Source organism: Heterodontus francisci, chromosome 5 (assembly GCF_036365525.1).
Source record: "Heterodontus francisci isolate sHetFra1 chromosome 5, sHetFra1.hap1, whole genome shotgun sequence".
NCBI lineage: Eukaryota > Metazoa > Chordata > Chondrichthyes > Heterodontiformes > Heterodontidae > Heterodontus > Heterodontus francisci.
Genome location: NC_090375.1, coordinates 143,810,338 through 143,837,009, shown reverse-complemented (window position 1 = coordinate 143,837,009; position 26,672 = coordinate 143,810,338). Strand labels below are relative to the sequence as shown.

At 44.2% G+C, this 26,672-nt stretch overlaps 1 protein-coding gene across 3 annotated transcripts in view; it reads left to right on the top strand.

The window, feature by feature from the left end:
* The window catches only part of rad21b (RAD21 cohesin complex component b), a 67,587-nt gene that overhangs the window by 4,083 nt on the left and 36,832 nt on the right, over window positions 1-26,672 (top strand). Inside the window, exon 1 of one of the 3 annotated variants that reach the window (XM_068032176.1) lies at window positions 24,335-24,399. The exons of 1 other annotated variant lie outside the window; for it this stretch is intronic. The gene's annotated coding sequence lies outside the window, so the exon portion shown is untranslated. Of the gene's footprint in view, window positions 1-24,334; window positions 24,400-25,172; window positions 25,192-26,672 lie in introns of those variants that run through there. One more of the 3 variants, XM_068032177.1, reaches the window with a different exon arrangement.

Here is a 26,672-nt window from a genome sequence, read left to right as displayed (position 1 = left end):
TGTTAAGGGTTCTCTTTAAAAAAAAACTTCTAAAAATCTAATCTTTATTACATCACATAAATATCTGGCAATGAGCTTACAATCCTGTCATTTAATTTGTTGTGCCTAAACAACTGAATTACTGTAGTGTAATTTTATGACTATCTACTGTGTAACATCTTAGTCTTATTTATTTTTTTAGAGATACAGCACTGAAACGGGCCCTTCGGCCCACTGAGTCTGTGCCGACCATCAACCACCCATTTATACTAATCCTACATTAATCCCATATTCCTACCACATCCTCAATTCCCCTACCACCTACCTATACTAGGGGCAATTTGTAATGACCAATTTACCTATCAACCTGCAAGTCTTTGGCTGTGGGAGGAAACCAGAGCACCCGGCGAAATCCCACACAGTCACAGGGAGAACTTGCAAACTCCACACAGACAGTACCCAGAATTGAACCCGGGTCGCTGGAGCTGTGAGGCTGCGGTGCTAACGACTGCGCCACTATGCTGCCCAAATAATAATAATAGTCTTTTTGGAGACCAGATTGTTTAATGTGTGTAGTGTTTAAAGGGCATGCTAAGCTAATTGGAGGGAATATACATCATTAATTTTACATTGAATTATTTTGAGGAATCCTTGATGTTTGTGGATTTAGTCTTGACCAGGTAGAACAGCTCAGAACATCTCAGTAAAGTGAGTACGTTAACTTTATAGAGAAAGCTCTTAAGTCCTCTATAGCTATTTTATTGGCACTACCATGAAAATTTGAAGTGAGCACTTGAAACGAATTGCTGTAGTCAAGCATTTAGGTTTGATCCATAGCAGATTAATGCCAAATGGTGATCTTTTTTAAATTAAGTTTGTAATGGTGCAATACGTCAAAAACACAATTAGTTGAGACCCCAAGTAGTTTACTCCTTAATCCTTTTACCACTCAGTTTTTATTACGTGTCTCTTGTTTACAGCGATACCGTTTTGCACGTTTATATGTACTATGTGGTTTGTAATTGGATTAATTTGTCTACTTTGCAAATGATTTGCTATCTTTTCTAGCTGTGCTGTTTCAATACTATATTATACTCTTACTGTGCTTTTGCCGTGCTAGAAATCAAGTAGGTTAAAATAGGGAGGGAACGAAAGATTGGATTGAGAGGGAGAGGAGAGTTAAGAGACAAAGAAAAAAATTTTAAACATGTATTTCAATTCTTATTTTTAAAAAAAAGCTCCGACAATAATTAAAAGCTGAAGGAATGAAACTCCACACTTGTAAAAGTTAATTTTCAGTGCCAGAGAAGTTGTTGACAGTAAGATGTAACATACCATTAAAAGGGTACTTACACTGAAATGGACAAGCCCTAACTTTTTCTGGTGAGCTTAGTTCATATCTGAGGTGAGTACAGCAACAAATGGCGAGTCTTTCAGTATCACTCAGCTTTTGAAGGAGCCGGACATGTTGGGTGGCAGCTTCCTGATTTCCATGTAAACAATGCCGAAAGCTGCTAACCTCGCAAAAAATTTTCACTGCAAAAATCTAACCCATTATATTTAACATGTGGTGCTACAATGGATTTCAGAATCCTTATAATGCAGACCAGCAAGATTCCCAGGGTGGTGAAATCTATCCCAGGTATTACATCTATAAATGTTGATAAGTTGACATGGAAATGAGATGTGTTTTTACTTTTTTAATGGGTTCATGGGATGTGGGCATTGTTGGCAATGCCAGCATTTATTGCCCTTGGAAAGGTGGTGGTGAGCTTGCATTCATGAACCATTGCAGACTGTATGGCGTAGGTACACCCACAGTGCTGTTACGGAGGGAGTTTCAGGATTTTGACCCAGCGACGCTAAAGGACCCGTGATATATTTTCAAGTCAGGATGGTGTGTGACTTGGAGGGCAAATTGCAGATGGGGATTTCCATATGCCTGCTGCCCTTATTTTTCCAGGTGGCAGAGGTCATGGGTTTGGAAGTTGCTGTCAGAAGAGTCTTTGCAAGTTGCTGCTGTGCATCCTGTAAAGGTACACACTGCAGCAACTGTGCGCCAATGGTGGAGCAAGTGAATGTTTAAGCTGATGGATAGGATACTGATCAAGCTGGTTTGTTCTGCATGGTGTTGAGCTTCCCAAGTGCTTTTACACCAGCAATTGGAAAGTATTCCATCACATTCCTGAATTGTGCCTTGTAGATAGTGGACTGGCTTTGGGGCATCAGGCGAGTTACTGGCTGCAGAATATCCAACCTCTCACCTACTCCTGTTGCCTCAGTAGGTTTGTGGCTGTTCCAGTTAAGTTTCTGGTCAGTGGTGAACCTCTGCCCGCCCCCAGGGTGTTGATGTTTTTTAATTCATTCATGGCGTGTGAGCATCGTTGGCAAGACCGCATTTATTGCCCATCCCTAATTCCCTTTAAGGTGGTGATGAGCTGCTGCCTTGAACCGCTGCCATTGAATACTAAGAGGAGATGGTTAATTCTCTCTTGCAGATGGTCATTGCCTGGCACTTGTCTGGCGTGAATTTACTTGCCACTTATCAACCCAAGCTGGAATGTTGTCCAGGTCTTAATGTATTTGGGCATGAACTGTTCCGTTATCTGAGGAGTTGTGAATGGATATAAACACTCTACAATCCAAGTGCTGTACCCCTCCATGTTGAATAGCACTTGGAGGAAGCACTGAGGGTGGCATGGGTGCAGAGTGTACTCTGGGTGGGGGACTTCAGTGTCCATCACCAAGAGTGGCTCAGCACCACTACTGATAGAGCTGGCCGAGTCCTAAAGGACATAGCTGCTAGACTGGATATGCGGCAGGTGGTGAGAGAACCAACAAGAAGGAAAAACATACTTGACCTCGTCCTCACCAATCTGCCTGCCGCAGCTGCATCTGTCCATGACAGTATTGGTAGGAGTGACCACCGCACAGTCCATGTGGAGACAAAGTCCCATCTTCACATTGAGGATACCCTCCATCTTGCTGTGTGGCACTACCACCATGCCAAATGGGATAGATTTCGAACAGATCGAGCAATGCAAAACTGGGCATCCATGAGATGCTGTGGACCATCAGCAACAACAGAACTGTACTCCACCACAATCTGTAACCTCATGGCCCGGCATATCCTCCACTCTACCATTACCAGTAAGTCAGGGGATCAACCCTGGTTCAATGAAGCGTGCAGGAGGGCATGTCAGGAGCAGCACCAGGCATACCTTAAAATGAGGAGTCAAGCTGGTGAAGCTACAATCCAGGACTACTTGCACGCCAAACAGCGTAAGAAGCATGCGATAGACAGAGCTAAGCGATCCCACAACCAGCAGATCAGATCATAGCTTTGTAGTCCTGCCACATCCAGTCGTGAATGGTGGTGGACAATTAAGCAACTAACAGGAGGAGGTGGCTCCACAAATATCCCCATCTTCAATGATGGGAAGCCCAGCACATCAGTGCAAAAGATAAGGCTGAACCATTTGCAGCAATCTTCAACCAGAAGTGCCAATTGGATGATACATCTCGACCTCGTCCTGAAGTCTCCAGCATCACAGATACCAGTCTTCAGCCAATTTGATTCATTCCACATGATATCAAGAAACAACTGAAGGCAATGGATACTGCAAAGGCTATTCGCCTTGACAACATTCCGGCAATAGTACTGAAGACCTGTGCTTGAGAACCTGCTGCACTCTAGCCGTGCTGTTCCAGTACAGCTACAACACTGACATCTACCCAGCAATGTGGAAAGTCGCCCAGGTATGTCCTATACACAAAAGGCAGGACAAATCCAACCTGGCAAACTACCACCCCATCAGTCTACTCTCGATCATCAGTAAAGTGATGGAAGGTGTCATCCACAGTGCTATCAAGCTGCACTTGCTTCGTAATAACCTGCTCAGTGATGCTCAGTTTGTGTTCCTCCAGGGCCACTCAGCTCCTGACCTTATTTCAGCCTTGGTACAAACATGGACAAAAGAGCTGAACTCAAGGGTGAGGTGAGAGTGACTGCCCTTGACATCAAGGCAGCATTTGACCGAGTATAGCATCAAGGAGCTCTAGCAAAACTCGTGTCAATGGGAATCAGAGAGAGACTCTCTGCTGGTTGGAGTCGTACCTGGCGCAAAGGAAGATGGTTGTTGGAGGTTAATCGTCTCAGCTCCAGGACATCACAGTGCCATCATTCTACAGATCACAACATATTTATTTAAGCTTTACAAATCGGGGGGAAAAAATAGTCAGATTAACACTCTAGTGTCCCCAGAATGAAGCAGGTCAAAGTAGGTATCTTTAGACAACAAATTAACTATTTATGAAATAAACAACTAAACCTCAAATGCTATTAAGATAAACCGATGTCGAAAGACCGTATAAATTTTTCTTTAAAAATCTAACTCCTGCATTCGCATGCATACACACGCAAATTAACAATGGTTCGGTTTTAAATTAGCTGGCCATTGAAAAAATAAAAAGGTATTTGCCAGTTATGTTCCTGATGAATGGAGTCTTCCAATGTAGAAACAGTCAAAGGTCACTTGAAGTCTTCACAGGGGTCTGATGGGGGGAAAAAAGTCCTTCAAAGATAGGAATTCAGAAGTTCGGCTGTTGTAACATTAAAGTGTCGCGTCAGTGCTGAACACCGCAAATACCAATACTTTATGGGAAAGAAAAGCTTCTCCTATTTTTCTTATGGAATTAACTTGGCTTGTTGCTTTATAGCATTTTGAGAGAAAAATAACACGGCTTCTTCCTTCAGTTCAAATCGCCTCACAGAGCTCTGCTCAAAACCAGTCTCTGCCAGCTAGTTTAAACAGTCGTAATTGCAACATTGAATCACGTGATCTCTCTCCTGCTGCTGTTGTTTGACGACCAGCATGCAACTGGCAGACTGAGTCTTCTGAGCCTTCTCTACCTTAAAAGGTGCACTGATCTTTTGCAGTCTTAAAGGCAAACACAATATTTCCGAGGAGAAAAAAAAGACCATGACAGCCTGGATGGCAACTCCAACAACATTCAAGAAGATCGACGCCATCCAGAACAAAGCAGCCCGCTTGATTGGCACCCCATCCGCCACCTTCAACGTTCACTCCCTCCACCACCGACGCACAGTGGCAGCAGTGTGTACTATCTATAAGATGCACTGCAGCAACGCACCAAGGCTCCTTCAACAGCACCTTCCAAACCTGCGACCTCCACCACCTGCAAGTTCCCCTCCAAGCCACACACCATCCTGACTTGGAACTTTATCGCTGTTCTTTCACTGTCGCTGGGTCAAAATCCTGGAACTCCCTTCCTAACAGCACTGTGGGTGCACCTACCCCTCAAGGACTGTAGCGGTTCAAAAAGGCAGCTCACTACTTTCTCAAGGGCAATTGGGACTGGGCAATAAACGCTGGCCTATCCAGCGACGCCCACATCCCATGAACGAATAAAAAAAAACAGATCTAGGGAATTAAGTTAATAGTGTTATGAACACAAATGAAGTCTGCTTTTTCTGAATTATAAAATCTAAAGTTTTTAATTTTATTTTTAAAAATCTGTTAATCTCCCTATAAAATAGTGAGGTCAGCACAAGGAAAGCAGCTGATTGGTGTGTAGCTTGTGAGTTTTTTTTTCTCTTTTATTTCAGTAATAAATTTAATAGTCTGATAAATAGAGGCATGGCAGGGCAGCACAAAACTGTGGAGCGCATTGTATGTTCCATGTGGAAACTTAAGGAGACTTCTCATGACCTGGACAACCACATGTGCAGGAAGTGCTAACAGTTGCAGCAATAGTGATAGGAATTAGATAGGGGAACAGACGGGCATTTCTGCGGCCACAGGCCTGAATCCAGGATGGTATGCTGCCTCCCTGGTGCCAGGGTCAAGAATGTCACTGAGCGGCTGCAGAGCATTCTGAGGTGGGAGTCTGAATAGCTAGCGGTCATGGTCCATATTGGTACCAGTGACGTTGATAAAAAGTGGGGTGAGGTCCTACAGGCAGAGTTTAGGGAGCTAGGAAAGAGGACCTCCAAAGGTAGTAATCTCCATATTACCTCCAGTAGCACATGCTAGTGAGTATAGAAATAGGATAGAGCATATGATGCGTAGCTAGAGAGATGATGCAGGGGGGGAGGGCTTTAGTTTACTGTGACATTGGGACGGTCTGAGGGAGATGTGTCTTGTACAGGCCAGACGGGTTGCACCTCAACAGAGCCAAGACCAATGTCCTTGCGCGGTGATTTGCTAGTGCTATTGGAGAGGGTTTAAACTAACTTGGCAGGGGTGTGGGAACTAGGAGGCAATATTAGTAAAACACAGATGCACAAAGAATTGGGAAAGACAGCTAGCACTGGGGTAGAAAAGAGTAAGGTATTAGATGGGTTCAGAGTAAGAGGGAATGTAATGTCTAAATTAAGTTTGATGTGCATGTATATGAATGCACAGAGTGTGGTAAATAAAGTTAGTGAGCTGCAGCTGCATGGAAATATGTCATGGCGATAACATAGACTTGTCTCAAAAAAGGGCAGGACTGGGTGCTAAATATTTCTGAATATAAGGTTCTCAAGAACGATAGGGAAGCAAGGACAGGAGGAGGGGTAGCAGTATTGATTAAGGAGAACATTACAGTGCTTTAGAAAGAGGATGTCTTCGAAAGTTCAAGGGCAGTATCCATTTTGTTAGAGCTAAGAAACAAAAGAGGTACCATTACATTGATGGCTGTGTTTTATAGGCAACTAGTGGGAAAGATAGATGAACAGATTTGCAAGGAATTTACAAAGGTGCACAAGAATTATCAAGTAGTTATAATAGGATAATTAAATTCCTCCATTATAGACTGAGATAGTGATAGTGTAAAGGACAGGAGGGGGCAAAAGTTTTGAGTGTGTTCAGGAGAATTTGCTACATTAGTATATTGCTAGTCTAATGAGGAAGGAGGCATTGCTGGATCTGGTTCTGGGGAATGAGATGGGTCAAGTGGCACTAGGGGAGTATTTAGGGGACGGTGACTATTGCATCATAAGGCTTAGGTTGGCTATGGGAAAGGACAAGGAACAATCCAAAGTAAAAATAATTAATAGGGGGAGGGCCAACTTCAATGAAGTGAGAGTGGATCTGGTCCAAATAAATTGGAATCAAAGATTGGCAGGCAAAACTGCAACTGAACAATGGGCTGCCTTTAAAGCAGAAATAGTTCAGGTACAGTCAAGGTGCATTCCCTCAAGGGGAAAAGGTAGGACAACCAAAGTAGGAGTCCCCTGGATGACCAAAGGGATAGACGTTAAAATGAAGCAGAAAAAGACATGTCTGATAGGTGGGTAATAGAATGAAGAATCAGGCTGAATATAGAAGGTTCAGAGGGGAAGTGAAAAAGCAAAGAAAGAGTATGAAAAGAGACTGGCAGCTAATATAAAAGGGAATCCAAAAGTTTTCTGTAGGCATATAAATAGTAAAAAGGTGGTAAAAGGAGGTGTGGGGCTGATTAGGGACCGGAAAGGGATTTACGCATGGAGGCACAGGACATGGCTGAGGTACTAAATGAGTACTTTGCATCTGTCTTTACTGAGAAAAAAGATGCTCCCTAACTCATGGTGAAAGAGGAGTTAGTTGAGACACTGGGTGGATTAAAAATTGATACAGGAGGTACTAGATAAACTGTTTAAAGATAAGTTACCAGGATGGGGTGAGATGCATCCAAGGATACTGAGAGAAGTAAGGCTGGAAATTGGGCAGGCACTGGGCATAATCTTCCAATCTTCCTTAGATACAGGGGTGGTGCCAGAGGACTGGGGAATTGCAAATGTTACAGGCTTGTTCGAAAAAGGTGTAAGGACAAACACAGCAACTACAGGCCAGTCAGTTTAACCTTGGTGGTGAAAGAGCTTTTTGAAACAATAATTTGGGACAAAATTAACAGTCATTTGGACAAATGTGGGTTAATTAAGGAAAACCAGCACAACTTTGTTAAGAGCAAATCGTGTTTAACTAACTTGCTTGAGTTTTGATGAGGTAACCGAGAGGGTTGATGAGGTTGATCGTAATAGCATTGAAAGGGAGCTGTTTTAGCGGGCTTAAAAGTGGATAAATCCCCAGGCCCAGATGAGATGTATCCCAGGCTGTTATGTGAGGCAAGGGAGGAGATAGCAGGGGCTCTGACAAATTTTCAAATCCTCTCTGGCCACAGGAGAGGTACCAGAGGACTGGAGGACAGCGAATGTGGTGCCATTATTCATGAAGGGTAGCGGGGGTAAACCAGGTAATTACAGGCCAGTGAGTCTAACATCAGTGGTTGGGAAACTATTGGAAAAAATTCTGAGGAACAGGATTAATCTCCACTTGGAGAGGCAGGGATTAATCAGGGATAGTCAGCATGGCTTTGTCAAGGGGAGATTGTGTCTAACGATTGAATTTTTCGAGGAGATGACTAGATGTGCAGATGAGGGTAAGGCAGTTGATGTAGTCTACATGGACGTCAGTAAGGCTTTTGATAAGAGCCAATGGGATCCAGGGCAATTTGGCAAATTGGAACCAACATTGGCTTAGTGGCAGGAGGTAGAGGGTAATGGTCGAGGGTTGTTTTTGCGAGTGGAAGCCTGTGACCAGTGGTGTACCGCAGGGATCGGTGCTGGGACCCTTGCTGTTTGTAGTGTACATTAATGATTTAGACATGAATATAGGAGGTATGATAAGTAAATTCGCAGATGACATGAAAATTGGCGGTGTCGTAAATAGTGAGGAGCAAAGCCTTAGATTACAGGACAATATAGATGGGCAGAGTAGTGGCAAATGGAATTTAATCCTGAGAAGTGTGAGGTGATGCATTTTGGGAGGACTAACAAGGCAAGGGAATATACAATGGGTGGTAGGACACTAGGAAGTACAGAGGGTCAGAGGGATCTTGGTGTACTTGTCCATAGATCACTGAAGGCAGCAGCACAGGTAGATAAGGTGGTTTTGAAGGCATATGGGATACTTGCCTTGATCAGCCGAGGCATAGAATATAAGAGCAGGGAGGTTATGATGACGCTGTGTAAAATGCTAGTTAGGCCACAGATGGAGTACAGTTCTGGTCGCCACACTATAGGAAGGATGTGATTTCACTGCAGAGGGTGCAGAGGAGATTCACCAGGATGTTGCCTGGGTTGGAGCATTTCAGCTATGAAGAGAGACTGAAAAGGCTAGGGCTGTTTTCCTTAGAGCAGAGAAGGCTGAGGGGGGACCTGATTGAGGTATACAAAATTATGAGGGGCATTGATAGGATAGATAGGAAGAAACTTTTTCCCTTAGTGGAGAGGTCAATAACCAGGGGGCATAGATTTAAGGTAAGGGGCAGGAGGTTTAGAGGGGATTTGAGGAAAACATTTTTCACCCAGAGGGTGGTTGGAATCTGGAACGCATTGCCTGAAGAGGTGGTAGAGGCAGGAACCCTCACAACATTTAAGAAGTATTTAGATGAGCACTTGAAACACCATAGCATACAAGACTACAGGCCAAGTGCTGGAAAATGGGATTAGAATAATTAGGTGCTTAATGGCCGGCACGGACACAATGGACCGAAGGGCCTGTTTCTATGCTGTATAACTCTATGTTTGATGTGTGCATGGACTTCCACAGTGGGTGTATCTACACCACATGGACTGCAGCAGTTCAAAAAGGCAGCTCAGCACCACCTTCTCAAGGGCAATTAGGGATGGGCAATAAATGCTGGACTAGCCAGTAATGCCCACATTTGGTGAAAGAAAAAAACGGCATTTGATTAAGTGCCACATAACAGGCTTGTCAGCAAACTTAGAGCCTATGGAATAAACGGGGCAGTAGCATGGATGCAAAGTTGGCTGAGTGACAGGAAACAGTAGTGGTGAAGGGTTGTTTTTCAGACTGGAGAAAGACTGTAGTGGGATTCCCCAGGGCTAACTGCTTTTCTTGATCTATGTTAATGACATAGGAAGTTATAATAAAGCCATATAAAACACTGGTTCAGCCTCAACTGGAGTATTGTGTCCAGTTCTGGGCACCACAGTTCAAGAAGAATGTTGAGGCATTCGAGAGGGTGCAGAAGAGATTCATGAGAATGGTTCCATGGATGAGAAATGTGCGCAGGGCAATGTGCCCCACCGCAGCCCCTCGCCTGGCCGCTCGCTGCCACCGCTCGCTCCCCACATCCCCTCGCGCTCTCCGGTTGCTCGCTCCCCCCCCCAATCCCTGCAGACGCTCGCTCTAGGCTGCGGGCCGCTTCCCTCCTCTTGGCGACTCGCTTGGCCTGAAGAAGCAAAGCGAGCTGCAAGGGTTGACTGGGTGCTGCAGGAACGAGTGGCTGAGAGGAGGGAAGCAGCGCCACCCGCAGCCTAGAGCTAGCGCCTGGAGGGGTGGGGGTGGGGAGCGAGCGGCTGGAGAGCAGGATGGTAGTGGGGGGAGAAGCGGGGAGCCCGCAGCCGGAGGGAGCGGGGGGTGGGGGGAGGCGAGTGGGATGGGGACTAAAAGCGGGGAGTGATTGGCTGGAGAGCAGGGTGGGGGAGGGGTGGTCAGCAGCCAGAGAGCAGGATAGCACTGACCCTTACAGAATTACGGAGGATGGCAGCAGTGTCAGAGGTGCTGTCCTTCTGATGGGACTTTAAACAGTGCAATGTTCTCCGAGTATTAAACATGTCCATTGTGTGCTGCCATGGGTTGAAGTTTTTCTGTGATAACTTGAGCAGCGCCATCTTTAATCTTGGCAGCTGCCTTAACATTGCAGACAGTGACGTTTCAGCCGATGAGGCTGCATTTGTGCATGTGCTAGTACAGCATCACCTGGTGGTTGCGTTGTCAGCAAACGCAGCCATGGGGGAAAAAGCGGGGGAGCGGGACCAGGTGACCTGCTCTTGCAGAGAGCTGGCATAGACACAGTGGACCGAATGGCCGCCTCCTATCCTTAGACATTCTATGATTGTAGTCAGAAGCATATAATTACCAAGAGATATTAATAGATTTAACAAATGAAATCCATTTAACAGTTTTCCCCATTGTAGGCAAATGTGATGTCATCTACTTTGGACCTGAAAAGGATAGAACAGGGTAAATGCGGGCTCGGGTCTGCAAATGAGACCCGGCCTGACCTGAGCCCGACAGAACCCCATCCGAGCCCGTACCCGACCTGACATCAGTTACGTTTTTCACTTCGTTCCTTACCTGCACAAGCTTAAAATAACTAACAAAACCACCTTTAAAGCCCAAAAAGTAAATTAACATTAGAGTCACTTACCTGAGGTGGTGATAGAGCCTGTCTGATCCAGCCCGACCCGACCTGAGCCCGAATGCCGGACCTGGAAGTGCGACCCGAACCCGATACATGTCGTTGGGTAGCAGGCCTTTAGAACAGGGTACTTTCTAAATGGGGAAAAGCTAGAAACAGTGGAGTTCAAAAGAGTCTTGGAGCCCAGGTACAAAGATCATTAAAATGTCATGAACATGTACAGAAAATAAAAAGGTGAATGGAGTGCTGGCATTTACATCTAAAGAAATAGAATACAAGCAGGTAGAAGTCATGCTTCAGTTATACAAAGCTCTGCTCAGGCCACACCTGAAGTACTGTGAGCAGTCTGGGCGCACACCTTGGGAAGGACATATCACCCTTCAACGGAGTACAGCATAGATGTGCCGGAATGATGCCCAGACTCCGTTTTAAGTTATGAGGGAAGATTACATAGACTAAGGTTGTATTCCCTGGAATTTAGAAGGTTGTGGGGTGATTGGTTCGAAGTTTTCAAGATATTAAAGGGAAGAGTTTGGGGAGCTAAACATCAGTCATCAGGAAAGTACTGGAATCTATTATTAAGCAAGTCTTAACAGGGCACTTAGAAAATCATACTATGATTATTAGAACATAAGAAAGTGAAGGCCACTTGGCCCCTCGAGTCTGCTCCATCATTCTCATGGCTAATCTGATTATGGCCTTAACTCCACTTTCCAACTTGCCCCCTGCCCCCCCATAACCCTTGATTCCCTTGTAGATCAAAAATCTGTCTAACTCAGCCTTGAATCTATTCAATGGCCCAGCCTCCACTGCTTTCTGGTGAAGAGAATTCCAAAGATTAACGACCCTCAGAGTAGAAATTCCTCCTCATCTCTGTATTAAAAGGGCGACCCCTTATTTTGAAACTGTGCCCCCTAGTTCTAGATTCCCCCACGAGGGGATACATCCAGTCAGCATCTACACTGTCAAGCTCCCTCAAATCTTATATGTTTCAATAAGATCAGCTCTCATTCTTCCAAACCTCAATGAGTATAGGCCCAACCTGCTCAAACTTTCTTCATAACACAACCTCTTCATCCAAAGAATCAGCCTAGTGAACCTTCTCTGAACTGTTTCCAATGCAAGTATATCCCTCCTTAAGTAAGGAGACAAAAACTATGCACAGTACTCTAGGTGCGGTCTCATCAATGCCCTGTACAATTGTAGCAAGACTTCCCTACTTTTATAATCCATCCTCCTTGCAATAAATGTCAACATTCCATTTGCTTTCCTAATTACTTGCTGTACCTGCATGCTAACTTTGTGATTCATGTACAAGGACACCCAGATCCCTCGACCACAGCATTCTGCAGTGTCTCCTTCTAAATAATCTGCTTTTCTATTCTTCCTGCCAAAGTGGATAACCTCACTTTTTCCCATATTATTAGGCAAGGTCAGCATGGTGTTAAGAAAGGAAAATCGTGTTTGATAAATTAATTAGTTTTTTTGAGGATGCAAACAGTCGTTGTATGCCTGGATTTCTAAAAGGCATTTGATAAGATCCCACACAAAAGGTAAGATAAGGGCTCCTGGCATTGGAGGTAATATTAACATGGATAGAGGATTGGTTAATGGTTAGGAAACAGAGTAGGCATAAATGGGGCATTTTGAAGTTGGCAGGCTGTGACTAGTGGAGTGCTGCAAGGATCAGTGCTAGGACACGAGCTGTTTACAAGCTATGTTAATGACTTGGACAAAGAGACCGCGAGTAATGTATCTAAGTTTACTGATGGTACAAAGGTAGGTGGAAATGCAAGCTGTAAGGAGGGTGCAGAGGCTGCATTTGGTCATAAGAATAGAGGACCAGGATCTTTTTGAAAAGGCATGCAACTTGTAAATATTAATTTTCACAGAGACTTGGGTGTACATGTACAAGGAACACAAAGTTAATATGCAGGTACAGCAAGCGGTTAAGAAGGCAAATGGCATGTAGGCCTTTATTTCAAGGGATTGGAGTACAAGAATAAAGAAGTCTTTCTACAATTGTACAGGGCTTTGGTGATACAGTTTTGACCTCCATATTTAAAGAAGAATGTACTTGCATTGGAGGCAGTACTGCAAAGGTTCACCACATTGGTCCCTGGGATGAGAGGGTTTTCCTGTGATGAGAGGCTGTGTAAATTGTGCCTATAGAGGTGATCGCATTGAAACTTATTTGATTTTGAAGGGTCTTGACAGGGTAGACACAGAGAGGTTGTTTCCGCTGGCTGGGGAATCTAAAACACGGGGCACAGTTCAGGATTAGGGGGCGATCATTTAGCACTGAGATGAGAAATTTCTTTACTCGAAAGCATTGTGAATATTTGAAATTCTCTACCCCAGATGGTAGTGGATGCTCCATCATTGAATATGTTTAAGGCTGGGATGGACAGATGTTTGGTCTCGCAGGGAATCGAGGGATATGGCGACCAGCCGGGAAAGTGGAGTTGAGGCCTGAGATCAGCCATGGTCACGTTGAATGATGGAGCAGGAACTAGGGGCCATATGGTGTACTCCTGCTTCTATTTCTTATGCTCTTTTGCTAGTTAGGAAATCTAGGACTAGGGGGCATTGTGTAAAAATTAGAGCCCGACCTTTCAGGAGTGAAATTAGGAAACACTTCTTCACGCAGTAGAAATTTGGAACACTCTGCTGCAAACGGCAGTTGATACTAGATCGATAGTTAATTAGAAATTAACGAAATCCATCCTTCACGCTGAGGATTCCCTCCATCATGTTGTGTGGCATTGCCACTGTGCTAAATGGGATAGATTCAGACCAAATCTAGCAGCTCAAAACTCTGCATCCATGAGGCACTGTGGGCCATCAGCAGCAGTAGAATTATATTCAACCAGAATCCATCACCTCATGGCCTGGCATATCCCTCACTCTACTATTAACATCAAATCAGGGGATCCACCCTGCATTCAATTAGGAGTGCAAAGAGAATCTAACCATCTCCCTTTGAGATTCAGTGGCATTGCCATCGCTGAATCTCCCATCATCAAGATCCTGAGAGTTACCATTGACCAGAAACTTAACTGGACAATATAAATACTGTGGCTGCAAGAGCAGATCAGAGGCTGGGAATTCTGTGATTCGTGTTACGACCAGGTGAGAATGGTGTCCAGGGGTCCCTCTCGGCCTTCACCTGGTCTTACCGTAACAGGGTTTTATTTTTAAAGTGTTTTTAGCTCCCCCTTGGTGAATCTTTGTTCACTGCTTTTCAATTATAAGGCAAAGAAACCAGCACGAACAGGTTTTCTTAGATTTAAAGAAGAAAAGTTGAAATTTATTAAACTTGAACTTCAACTCTAATTCGGTTGACGCCTATGGATACACGACACACCCACGCTAGCATGCATACGCAATACACACATGCAAATAGAGTCAGAAAAGAGCAGAAGAAAAATAAAGGGGAAAAGTTTGAGGCAATGTCTGAAGAGTTTTTGTTGCGGTTCTTCGAGCTCGCTGTAGAGTCCTTGATTGTAGGTAGATCTTGCTTTTCGTTTCTGCCCAGTATTATTCTTAAACTTTGTTCGCTGTAGGAGACTTTTCGCTCATGGGGTTAATGTGTCTTCAGTGGATTCAGAGGCTTGTGAGTAATACCTGGTAACAGACCGGAGAGACCTTTTCAGTCCAGGAGCAAACAGTCTTTCTGAGTTCAAACTCTCTGTGGCTAGTTCAAAAGACCCTGGAGCAGCCAGTTAGTCATGTGACCAGCTGGTCTAACCAGTCCTGGATTGTATCATCTTAGCAGGGCCTGGAATGCTTCTCTTACACACAATATCTGGTGGTCAAGGTCCATTGTGGGTTGAATGTCAGGGAATGGTCTTTTGTCCTTCCAAGCACTGTCTGTTAATATGCAAATGTCTTTTTCCAGCCAAGGCTGATCTGTTTAACAAGTCATTTTCTCGCTCCAGCAACAGTTTAAATCAATGTTCATGACAAAATTAATGTGCCTCATTCTTGGCAGGTGGAAGCCTAGATTGACACTAGTAACACACTTTCTGACTCCCAAAGTCTGTTCACAATCTACAAGGCCCAAGTGAGGAGTGTAATGGAATAATTTCCACTTGCATTGTTGAGTGCACCTGCCAACAATACTCCAGAAACTCAACACTATCCAGGGCAAAGCAGCAGCTTGATCGAACTCCATTCACCACCTTAAACCATCACACCCTCCACCACCGACGCACAGTGGCAGCAGTGTATACCATCCACACGAGGCACTGCAGCAACCCGCCAAGCCTCCCTTGGCACTTTTCAAGCCCACGACCTCCACCACCTAGAAGCACTAGGGCAGCAGACAGATGGGCATGCTGCCACCTGCACGTTGCCCTCCAAGCCACACACCATCCTGACTTGGAACTATATCGCCCTTCCTTCACTGTTGCTGGGTAAACAAAACTGCGTCTTCCATCCTAGCACCACATGGACTGCAGCAGTTCAAGAAGGCAGCTCACCACCACCTTCTCGAAGACAATTAGGGATGGGAAATAAATGCTGGCATTGCTCCATGCTCAAGTCCCATTAATGAATTTTAAAAAAAAACTGAGGTTGATAAGTTTTCGTTAGCCACAGGTATCAAGGGCTATGTGGCCAAGGTGGGTATATGTAGTTAGGTCACAGATCAGCCATGATCTCACTGAACAGCAGAACAGGCTTGAGGGGCTACATGGACCATTCCTGTTTCTATGAAAGTTGGGAGTTTTTTTAAAAAGTGTAATGTAAGTTAATTTGGTTTTGGGAAGTAAAGATATACAAGCTGTTACAGTTTCAATAATAAAATTTGTTTTTCAGGTGCATGTACAAAATGAAATGTATAATGGTACAAATGTTCCAGTTATACCCTTGCATCATCTCTTCGCTCTAGGCGTGCACTGCTCACCCCTTCTCCCTCCCTCACAAAAAGGCCATATTTCTCCCCTCACAGTTCCGTATTCCCCAACGTAGGTGTAATCTTTGAATCCAAGAGCAGCTGCAGTTGGATCCTGAACAAATGCACAGGAGGATGTATTTTCCCTTCATTCCTTTCCAAATTTAATGGTACAATTCCATTTTCTCTCCATTATAACGTGACAGTCTGTTCACATTCATATTTTTGAAGACTGCATTTACCCAGTGGGAGTGCAGGTGCTTTCTTGCTTGTGCCATCAGGACGGTAAGCCCCGAGTATCAACTCTGCCCTGAGTCATAATTTCATGGGTTCAAGCCCCACTGGGACTACAGTGCATAATATAGAATGGCACTTCAGTGCAGTACTGAAGGAGTGCTGCATTGTTGCAGATACCATCTGCCTGTTCAAGTGGATGTAAAAATTGTCCTGGATTGTGTGCTCTAACCAACGTTTATCCCTCCATTGCTACCACCAAAAAAAATTAACTGGCTATTTTCGTCCTTTGCTGTTTGTGGGGCCTTGCTGTGGGTATGCAGATGATTGGGTGACTTCCCCTTCTCTTTCCCCCCTCCCCCCCCCCCCCCCCCCCCTCACTCAATCGCATCTGGAGGCTGCACCCCCATAAGTGACTGGGAGTGATTTTCTGCACATAATTGCGATGTAACTATCCTGCACTTACTGTATTTTGAAGGGGAAATCACCTTTTTATTGGGAAAAATTAATGGTACACACTGTAGTTTCAGTGATGTGTTGTGTTGTACTTCATAGAGACTTTTTTTTAATGGACTGTAGAATGTATGCTGTACTGCACTAAGTAGACTTTGCTGTGTAAATAGATTTTGTGTGAGTCTTGCTGTAAGTCCCATCCCACCTCCAACTCATTGGCTGCCACAGTGTTGTCAAAAGACACTCATCAGTGACGTACTTCAAAGGTAACTAATTGATTGTGAAATACTTCAGGATGTTGCAAGAGGGATGTGAAAGGGACTATTCTTTCAAAACATCTCCTTCCTTAGATGAAAACAGAAAATGCTGAAAATACTCAGTAGGTCTGGCAACATCTTTGGAGAGACAAACAGAGTTAACGTTTCAGGTCTATGACCTTTCATCAGAACTGTTCTGATCAGGATTTCAGATTTCCAGCATCTGCGGTATTTGCTTTTGTAACTTCCTTTTGGGGTGAGATAATGAGTACCACAGTCCAGGTAGATGGAGTAAGAGGAGACCATGTAAAAATCATTCTACCAGGTATTCAACAAATGAATTTCACCCAGATACAATTTATTAGGTTCTTGGAAGGGCCACTTTCAAGATGATGGGCAGCATTTGAAATTTAGAGTTTGAGAACGTGATATGACCAGAAATAATCAGCATTTCATCGTCAAAACTTACAAGATAGTTAACTGCCTATAGCAGTGGTCTGCAAACTGCCGCTCATTAAGGACTCTTGTGGCTCCTGACCTTGATTGATCGAACCCATTTTAATGGTAATTAAATGGTTTGTTTCACTTTTAAAACTTTTATTAACATTGTACTTGTGAGAAAGTATCGTTTTATTTTGTAAAAATCTTTAAAATGTTGTTGAAATGTATCTATGTTGTTTTCCATTATTATTGGCATTTGAGTAACAGCATTGCAGCTCTTAAGATATTGTGTTTTTGATTAAATTTATTTAAAAAATAGCTCCTCTTGTTATTCAGGTTGCCAAGCCCTGGCCTATAACAATAATAAAATGAGAATTCTCCAGAAGGCTATTGTTGCAAAATGAGAAATTAATCAATAGTTATATGCAAATAAATAATTAGAAGCATAACAAAGGTATTTATAAGGGGCGGCACAGTGGTTAGCACCACAGCCTCACAGCTCCAGCGACCCGGGTTCAATTCTGGGTACTGCCTGTGTGGAGTTTGCAAGTTCTCCCTGTGTCTGCGTGGGTTTCCTCCGGGTGCTCCGGTTTCCTCCCACGTGCCAAAGACTTGCAGGTTGATAGGTAAATTGGCCATTAGCAATTGCCCCTAGTATAGGTAGGTGGTAGGGAAATATAGGGACAGGTGGGGATGTGGTAGGAATATGGAACTAGTGTAGGATTAGTATAAATGGGTGGTTGATGGTCGGCACAGACTCGGTGGGCCGAAGGGCCTATTTCAGTGCTGTATCTCTAAACTAAACTAAAAAGAACAACAAATAAGCTTTTAATGGTTTCAACTTCGGTGTGCTGCATTTCTGTCTTCAGTTCCAGTGACCTCCATACGTGGATTTGTGGAGCTGGAGAGAGATGCAGCACTGAATTCCTTAAGCATTCCAACCCACTGCGCCTGCATTATAATTGGAATGCCCATTTCATACAGTTATGGATGTAGTGGACTGGCTTGATAAAGGGCAAACATCCAAAGTGTAAAAATATTTTTTGTATGAATGTTGACTGACCTTAATGTGTATTGCCAGCATTTTTGTTTTTATTTCCAGTCTCTTCTATTTGTCCCTCTGCATTTGGTTAATCCTGATATGGGGTTTCCCACCTAAAGAAATTTCAGCAACATCAGAGATTTTCTTGAATCACTGTGCCTGCCCTGGCAGGAGTTTCAGGAGTCCATATTTGTTTTTTTTTGTTAGTTCATCTGAAAGTATTTACCTTAACAGACTGTATGTACGCACATAACACACTACCTGGGCTGTTAGAAAAGTGATGAAAATGCTGAAGTTTTCAGCAACTAGTTACATTCTTAAATAATTAGATAATTGACATGCAGGTGAAGAAAAAGGGACACATGATTTAAATCTTAGGCCTGCTTTATTTTCCTGCCACCACAAATTGTAGTGGGGGTCTTTAATATTTTTGTTCTGCCTTTTCTATTTCCTTGACATTTCTCAGTGATGTAGGAAATGCCATGCGTTAGTTCCAAGAACTCCAGTTCCACTGTTTAAGGTGACGCTCTAGCTTTATAATGGCAACCTTGTTGGAATGCAGCTCATATTGGGGCTCCATTGGAATCTATCTCAACCTATTAAATCCTATTAAAATGTTATTTTACACCTTTAATGGATCACAAGGGTAGGCGGTGGCATAGTGGAATTTTCACTGGACTAGTAACCCAGAGAACCAGGGTATTTCTCTGGGGCCATGGGTTCGAATCCCACCATGGCAGAAGGTGGAATTTGAATTTAATTAATAAATCTGGAATTAAAAGCTAGTCTAATGATGGCCATGAAACCATTGTCGATTGTTGTAAAAACCCATCTGGTTCACTAATATCCTTTAGGGAAGGAAATCTGCTGTCCTTACCTGGTCTGGCCTACATGTGACTCCAGACCCACAGCAATGTGGTTAACTCTTACATGGCCTGAAATGGCCTAGCAAGCCACTCAGTTGTATCTAACCGCTACGAAGTCAATAAAAAGGAATGAAACCAGCTGGACCATCCGGCATCGACCGAGGCATCGGAAACGACAACGGCAAACCCAGCCCTGTCGACCCTGCAAAGTCCTCCTTACTTATATCTGGGGGCTTGTGCCAAAGTTGGGAGAGCTGTCCCACAGACTAGTCAAGCAACAGCCTGACATAGTCATACTCACGGAATCATACCTTACAGACAATGTACCAGACACTGCCAACACCAACCCCGGGTATGTCCTGTCCTACCGGCAGGACAGACCCACCAGAGGTGGTGGCACAGTGGTATACAGTAGGGAGGAAGTTTCCCTGGCAGTCCTCAACATCGATTCCAGACCCCATGAAGTCACATGACATCAGGTCAAACATGGGCAAGGTAACCTACTGATTGCCACCTACTGCCCTCCCTCAGCTGATGACTCCATACTCCACCATGTTGAACACTACTTGGAGGAAGCACTAAGGGTGGCAAGGGCACAAAATGTACTCTGGGTGGGGGACTTCAATGTCCATCACCAAGAGTGGCTCGGTAGCACCACTACTGACTGAGCTGGCTGAGTCCTAAAGGACACAGTTGCTAGACTGGGTCTGCGGCAGGTGGTGGGGGAAACAACACGAGGGAAAAACATACTTCACCTCGTCCTCACCAATCTGCCAACTGCAGATGCTTCTGTCCATGACTGTATTGGTAGGAGTGGCCACCGCACAGTCCTGGTGGAGACGAAGTCCCACCTTCACATTGAGGAAACCGTTCATCGTGTTGTGTGGCATTATCACCGTGCTAAATGGGATAGATTTCGAACAAATCTAGCAATGCAAAACTGGGCATCCATGAGGCGCTGTGGGCCATCAGCAGCAGCAGAATTGTACTCAATCACAATCTGTAACCTCATGGCCCGGCATATCCCCCACTCTACCATTACCATCAAGCCAGGAGACCAATACTGGTTCAATGAAGAGTGCAGGAGAACATGCCAGGAGCAGCACCAGGCATACTTCAAAATGAGGTGTCAACCTGGTGAAGCTACAACACAGGACTATCTGCGTGCCAAACTGTGTAAGCAGCATGTGATAGACAGAACTAAGCGATCCCATAACCAACGGATCAGATCTAAGCTCTGCAGTCCTGCCACATCCAGCTTTGAATGGTGGTGGACAATTAAACACCTAACTGGAGGAGGTGGCTCCACAAATATCCCCATCCTCAATGATGGGGGTGCCCAGCACATCCGTTTGAAAGGTAAGGCTGAAGCATTTGCAACAATCTTCAGCCAGAAGTGCCGAGTTGATGATCCATATCGTCGTCCTCTTGAAGTCCCCAGTATGACAGATGCCAGACTTCAACCATTTAGATTCACTCCGCGTGATATCAAGAAACGATTGAAGGCACTGGCTACTGCAAAGGCTATGGGCCTTAACGATATTCCGGCGATAGTACTGAAGACCTGTGCTCCAGAACTTGCTGCGCCCCTAGCCAAGCTGTTCCAGTACAGCTACAACACTGGCATCTACCCTGCAATGTGGAAAATTGCCCAGGTATGTCCAACCCGGCCAATTACTGCCCCATCAGCCGACTCTCAATCATCAGTAAAGTGATGGAATGTGTCATCAACAGTGCAATAACCTGCTCAGTGATGCTCAGTTTGGGTTCCGCCAGGGCCACTCAGCTCCTGACCTCATTACAGCCTTGTGTTCAGCTCTTTTGTCCTTGTTTGAACCAAGAGGTGAGGTGAGAGTGACTGCCCTTGACATCAAGGCAGCATTTGACCGAGTATGGCATCAAGGAGCCCTAGCAAAACTGAGGTCAATGGGAATCGGGGGGGGGAAACCCTCCGCTGGCTGGAGTCATACCTAGCACAAAGGAAGATGGTTGTGGTTGTAGGAGGTCAATCATCTGAGCTCCAGGACATCACTGCAGGAGTTCCTCAGGGTAGTGTCCTAGGCCCAACCATCTTCAGCTGCTTCATTAATGACCTTCCTTCAATAATAAGGTCTGAAGTGGGGATGTTCGCTGATGATTGCACAATGTTCAGCACCATTTGTGACTCCTCAGATAGTGAAGCAGTCCATGTAGAAATGCAGCAAGACCTGGACAATATCCAGGTTTGGGCTGATAAGTGGCAAGTAACATTCGCGTCACACAAGTGCCAGGCAATGACGATCTCCAACAAGAGAGAATCTAACCATCTCCCCATGACATTTAATGGCATTGCCATTGCTGAATCCCCCACTGTCAACATCCTAGGTGCTACCATTGACCAGAAACTGAACTGGAGTAGCCTAATAAATAGCGTGGCTACAAGAGCAGGTCAGAGGCTAGGAATTCTGAAGCGAGTAACTCACCTCCTGACTCCCCAAAGCCTGTCCACCATCTACAAGGCACAAGTCAGGAGTGTTATGGAATTCTCTCCACTTGCCTGGATGGGTGCAGCTCCAACAACACTCAAGAAGCTCGACATTATCCAGGACAAAGCAGCCCACTTGATTGGCACCCCATCTACAAACATTCACTCCCTCCACCACCGACGCACAGTGGCAGCAGTGTGTACCATCTACAAGATGCACTGCAGCAATGCACCAAGGCTCCTTAGACAGCACCTTCCAAACCCGTGACCTCTACCAACTAGAAGGACAAGGCAGCAAGTACATGGGAACACCACCACCTGCAAGTTCCCCTCCAAGTCACCCACCATCCTGACTTGGAACTATATCGCCGTTCCTTCACTGTAGCTGGGTCAAAATCCTGGAACTCCCTTCCTAAAAGCACTGTGGGTATACCTACCCCAAATGGACTGCAGCAGTTCAAGAAGGCAGCTCACCACCATCTTCTCAAGGGCAATTAGGGATGGGCAATAAATGCTGGCCTGGCCAGCGTCGCCCACGTCCCATGAATGAATTTTTAAAAAACATCTCCAATGATGTCATGTCTTACCAACTTAATAGAATTCTTTGAGGAAGTGACAAAGTTGATTGATGAGGGAAAGGCTGTAGATGTCGTATACATGGACTTCAGTAAGACGTTTGATAAGGTTCCCCATGGTAGGCTGATGGAGAAAGTGAAGGCGCATGGGGTCCAAGGTGTACTAGCTAGATGGATAAAGAACTGGCTGGGCAACAGGAGACAGAGAGTAGCAGTGGAAGGGAGTTTCTCAAAATGGAGACGTGTGACCAGTGGTGTTCCACAGGGATCCGTGCTGGGACCACTGTTGTTTGTGATATACATAAATGATTTGGAGGAAAGTATAGGTGGTCTGATTAGCAAGTTTGCAGACGAACCTAAGATTGGTGGAGTAGCAGATACTGAAGGGGACTGTCAGAGAATACAGGAGAATATAGATAGACTGGAGAGTTGGGCAGAGAAATGGCAGATGGAGTTCAATCAGGGCAAATGCGAGGTGATGCATTTTGGAAGATCCAATTCAAGAGTGAACTATACAGTAAATGGAAAAGTCCTGGGGAAAATTGATGTACAGAGATTTGGGTGTTCAGGTCCATTGTTCCCTGAAGGTGGCAACGCAGGTCAATAGAGTGGTCAAGAAGGCATACGGCATGCTTTCCTTCATCGGACGGAGTATTGAGTACAAGAGTTGGCAGGTCATGTTACAGTTGTATAGGACTTTGGTTCGGCCACATTTGGAATACTGCGTGCAGTTCTGGTCGCCACATTACCAAAAGGATGTGGATGCTTTGGAGAGGGTGCAGAGGAGGTTCACCAGGATGTTGCCTGGTATGGAGGGTGCTAGCTATGAAGAGAGGTTGAGTAGATTAGGATTATTTTCATTAGAAAGACGGAGGTTGAGGGGGGACCTGATTGAGGTGTACAAAATCATGAGAGGTATAGACAGGGTGGATAGCAAGAAGCTTTTTTCCAGAGTGGGGGATTCAATTACAAGGGGACACGAGTTCAAAGTGAAAGGGGAAAAGTTTAGGGGTGATATGCGTGCAAAGTTCTTTACGCAGAGGATGGTGGGTGCCTGGAACGCATTGCCAGCGGAGGTAGACGTGGGCACGATAGCGTCTTTTAAGATGTATCTAGACAGATACATGAATGGGCAGGAAGCAAAGAGATACAGACCCTTAGAAAATAGGCGACAGGTTTAGATAGAGGATTTGGATCGGCGTAGGCTTGGAGGGCCGAAGGGCCTGTTCCTGTGCTCTATTTTTCTTTGTTCTTTGATGGCCGATTCTCAGGGGTTTAGGTGCAAGACTGATGAATTTGTTTTTCATGACTACCCTAAATTTAGTTTTGAGCCTTAAACTGTCATGGATGTATGAATTTAATTATAAACAGTAGCTTCATTTCCCATTCACCTATTTTTCAATGTAGTACACTGCAAAACAGTTAAACGAATAATGCCAATTAACTATTCATTCGATTGTTCTATTTTTAATCCGTTTTAATTGTATCAATTTTGGTGAAGCTAACGATATAATGCAAACTGGATTGCAGTACAATAAAAAAAAAAGTCAGTTATGGTAAGGAAAGTGTATTTGTCCTTTGCTTCGTTACAATATACATAATACAATACAGTATTAAAAAAGGACCTTTTAAATGTAGATTAATCATGTCTGGCAATACTGCACAGTATTTAACAGTTAAATCAGGGGTCGGCAACCTGTGGTTCTTTAACATCTCATTTGCAGTTCCCAATCTTTTCCAGTTGGATCACATTATCATGAAAAAAAAACAAAAACAATTGAGTCAAGAAATGTAAGAGCCGTGTTTTAAATGTGGGGATAAAAGGCTAATCATTATGTTGCACTTTATGGTTTCAGATGATTATTTAACAAGAAACATCATCGTGCTCTAAATAAACCTGATCAAGTGGTATAGCTACACCATGGTTATAGATAATGCCTTATGGTTGCGACCATTATTGTCTCTAATATAGCTGAGGTGATAAATTATTCTAAATGTGTTATTAGAAGCTTTTGTCATGAGAGTCAATAGCCAAAAAAAATTGTTTTAATTCTGTGCATTTTAAGTTTAAATTTGAGTTTACTGACAAAATTATAATAAAAATTCCATTTGTCACAAAATGTTATAAAAACACAAAGGCAAAAACCATTCTTTCAATTTTATATGTAAATTTCTTCTTTATTCAAGTGGAAATGTGCTGTTTTTCCATTTGTATTATGGTTCAATGTATATATTTATTATATATGCAAACTAAGCATTCTATCAGAGAACTTGGTAATTTGCCTTGTATTTGGTTTGGAAATGCCGAATCTTCGTCTTGCGGTTCCCAATAGTTTTATTTTGGCTGCGTTCGCTGACAGTGCAATCACTTGGTGGCAACATACTGGCACATGCGCAAATGCAGTCTCATCGACAGAAATATCCCTGTCTGCGATGTCTCAGGCAGCTGCCAGTAATAAAGATGGTGCTGCTCACTTTAACACAAAAAAAGAATTGAATGCAAACCCCCTCACCCCTGAATGACCATGATAGCCAGCTTCCAGCAGTATCCTCTCACGATCGCTGTTTCTGTTCCCTCCTGCAGTTGCCACCTCAATCGCCACTCCATCCCACTGTTCTCTCGCACATCCGAATGGTCGGAGAAGTGGTAGGTGAGCGAGCAGGTTGCTAGCGGCACGGCGGGATGGAGCGTTCACCAGTCAGGAGCAGCGAAATGGAGCAGCGAGCACGGGAGAGAACATCAGGAGGGGAAGAGAAGGAGCGACTGAGGTGCCAATTGTAGGAAGGAGAGAAGTGGCGATTGAGGCCGATATTCAAAACTAGTGCTGGAGGCTGATGTCCCTCTGCGTGATGACGTATTCACATGCATGTGTGCATTAGTTGTGGCAAAGCCCGGCTGCATTTTGCAAGTGCGCAAGGTTGAATGCGTTCCGCACATGTGCGCAGTTCAGACCACAGTGACATCAGCGATCTGCATTGTCAGGAGACACTGTTTTATTTTAGGCAAATTCTTTTAAAAAGGCTCTTCAGGTTAAACAAAAGTTGCCGAACCCTGACCTAGACATCAAATGAACTGTGTCCTCCAGCTTGCAGAACCTTCAGAAAGCATCGGATGCAATTTTCGCACCTAACTAAGCAAAAGCAATTGTCATATTGATTGCAAGTGAGCCCTAGAATCAGATGAGTTGAAAGAGACCCTGAACTGTTACTGAATTGGTTACTACGGGTTTTTCACACTAGGCCAGAAACATTTGTAAAGTGCTTGACACATTGATCCAAAATGGCTTAACCTACCAGCTTTGGTGAGGAAGTATGACATTTAAATGAAAATACCCAAACTTTTGCAGTTCATTTAAATGTTAATTTAACAGGAGGAACACTCAATGGCAAAGATTTGGAAGAGATTTGTGCATGGTGATTTTATTCTCAAATGCTTTATTATTTTGTCAGTTATTTGACTTTCTCAATTAGTACAGTATCTCCATTTTTGCACTGCTTTCTTAATTCCATTCTTTTATGTTGTTTTGTCGGCTTACTGCCTCTGGCCATGTGGGCTTCTCCTTTCATGGCCCACATGATCACCTCTGGTGTAACTTGGGGCTCCATCCTATTTTTCATTTATAGCAACCCTTGGTACAATAATCAGGGGTGGGGAAGGCAATTCACTAGTTTCTGAAGAAAGGAAATTGTTTCTTTGTCATGCTCCCATCTTTGGCACACATGCTCTATGGGTGGCGTATTGTCAAACTTTTGCCAACATTGCACATCATCTGGATGCTTGGGGGCACGTGAAAGCAGCCTTCCTCTCAGAAGAAGGAGGGAGATTCTTGACACCTTTCTTGGTGGCTTAGTTAGTAAAAATATTGCTTGCTGAGAAACAAAATTACAACATTTGATTTCTGGTCATTACTGAATTAGTTGCTTTCAGCCAAGTCAGCAGTTGTTTTGTGACAATTGGCTGCAATATTCCTTGACTAATGAAATTAAAGACAGAGTTGCCACTTATGATTTTGATTGTTACTCAATGTCCCCTGCCAGGAAGTGTATGCAGATAAATATTGGGTGAAAGAACAAGTGGGCTCCACTGTGATAGTTGAATAGCCTACCAACATTGAACTCTTTGGGTTCACACTGGCTATTTGGACATTTGGAAGTGGCGGATGCCAACTCTGGTTGATGTGTTTCCCACCAAAATTAAATGTCTTCAGAAATGCTAGGGAGAAAATCAACCACAAAAACAATCGGGATGG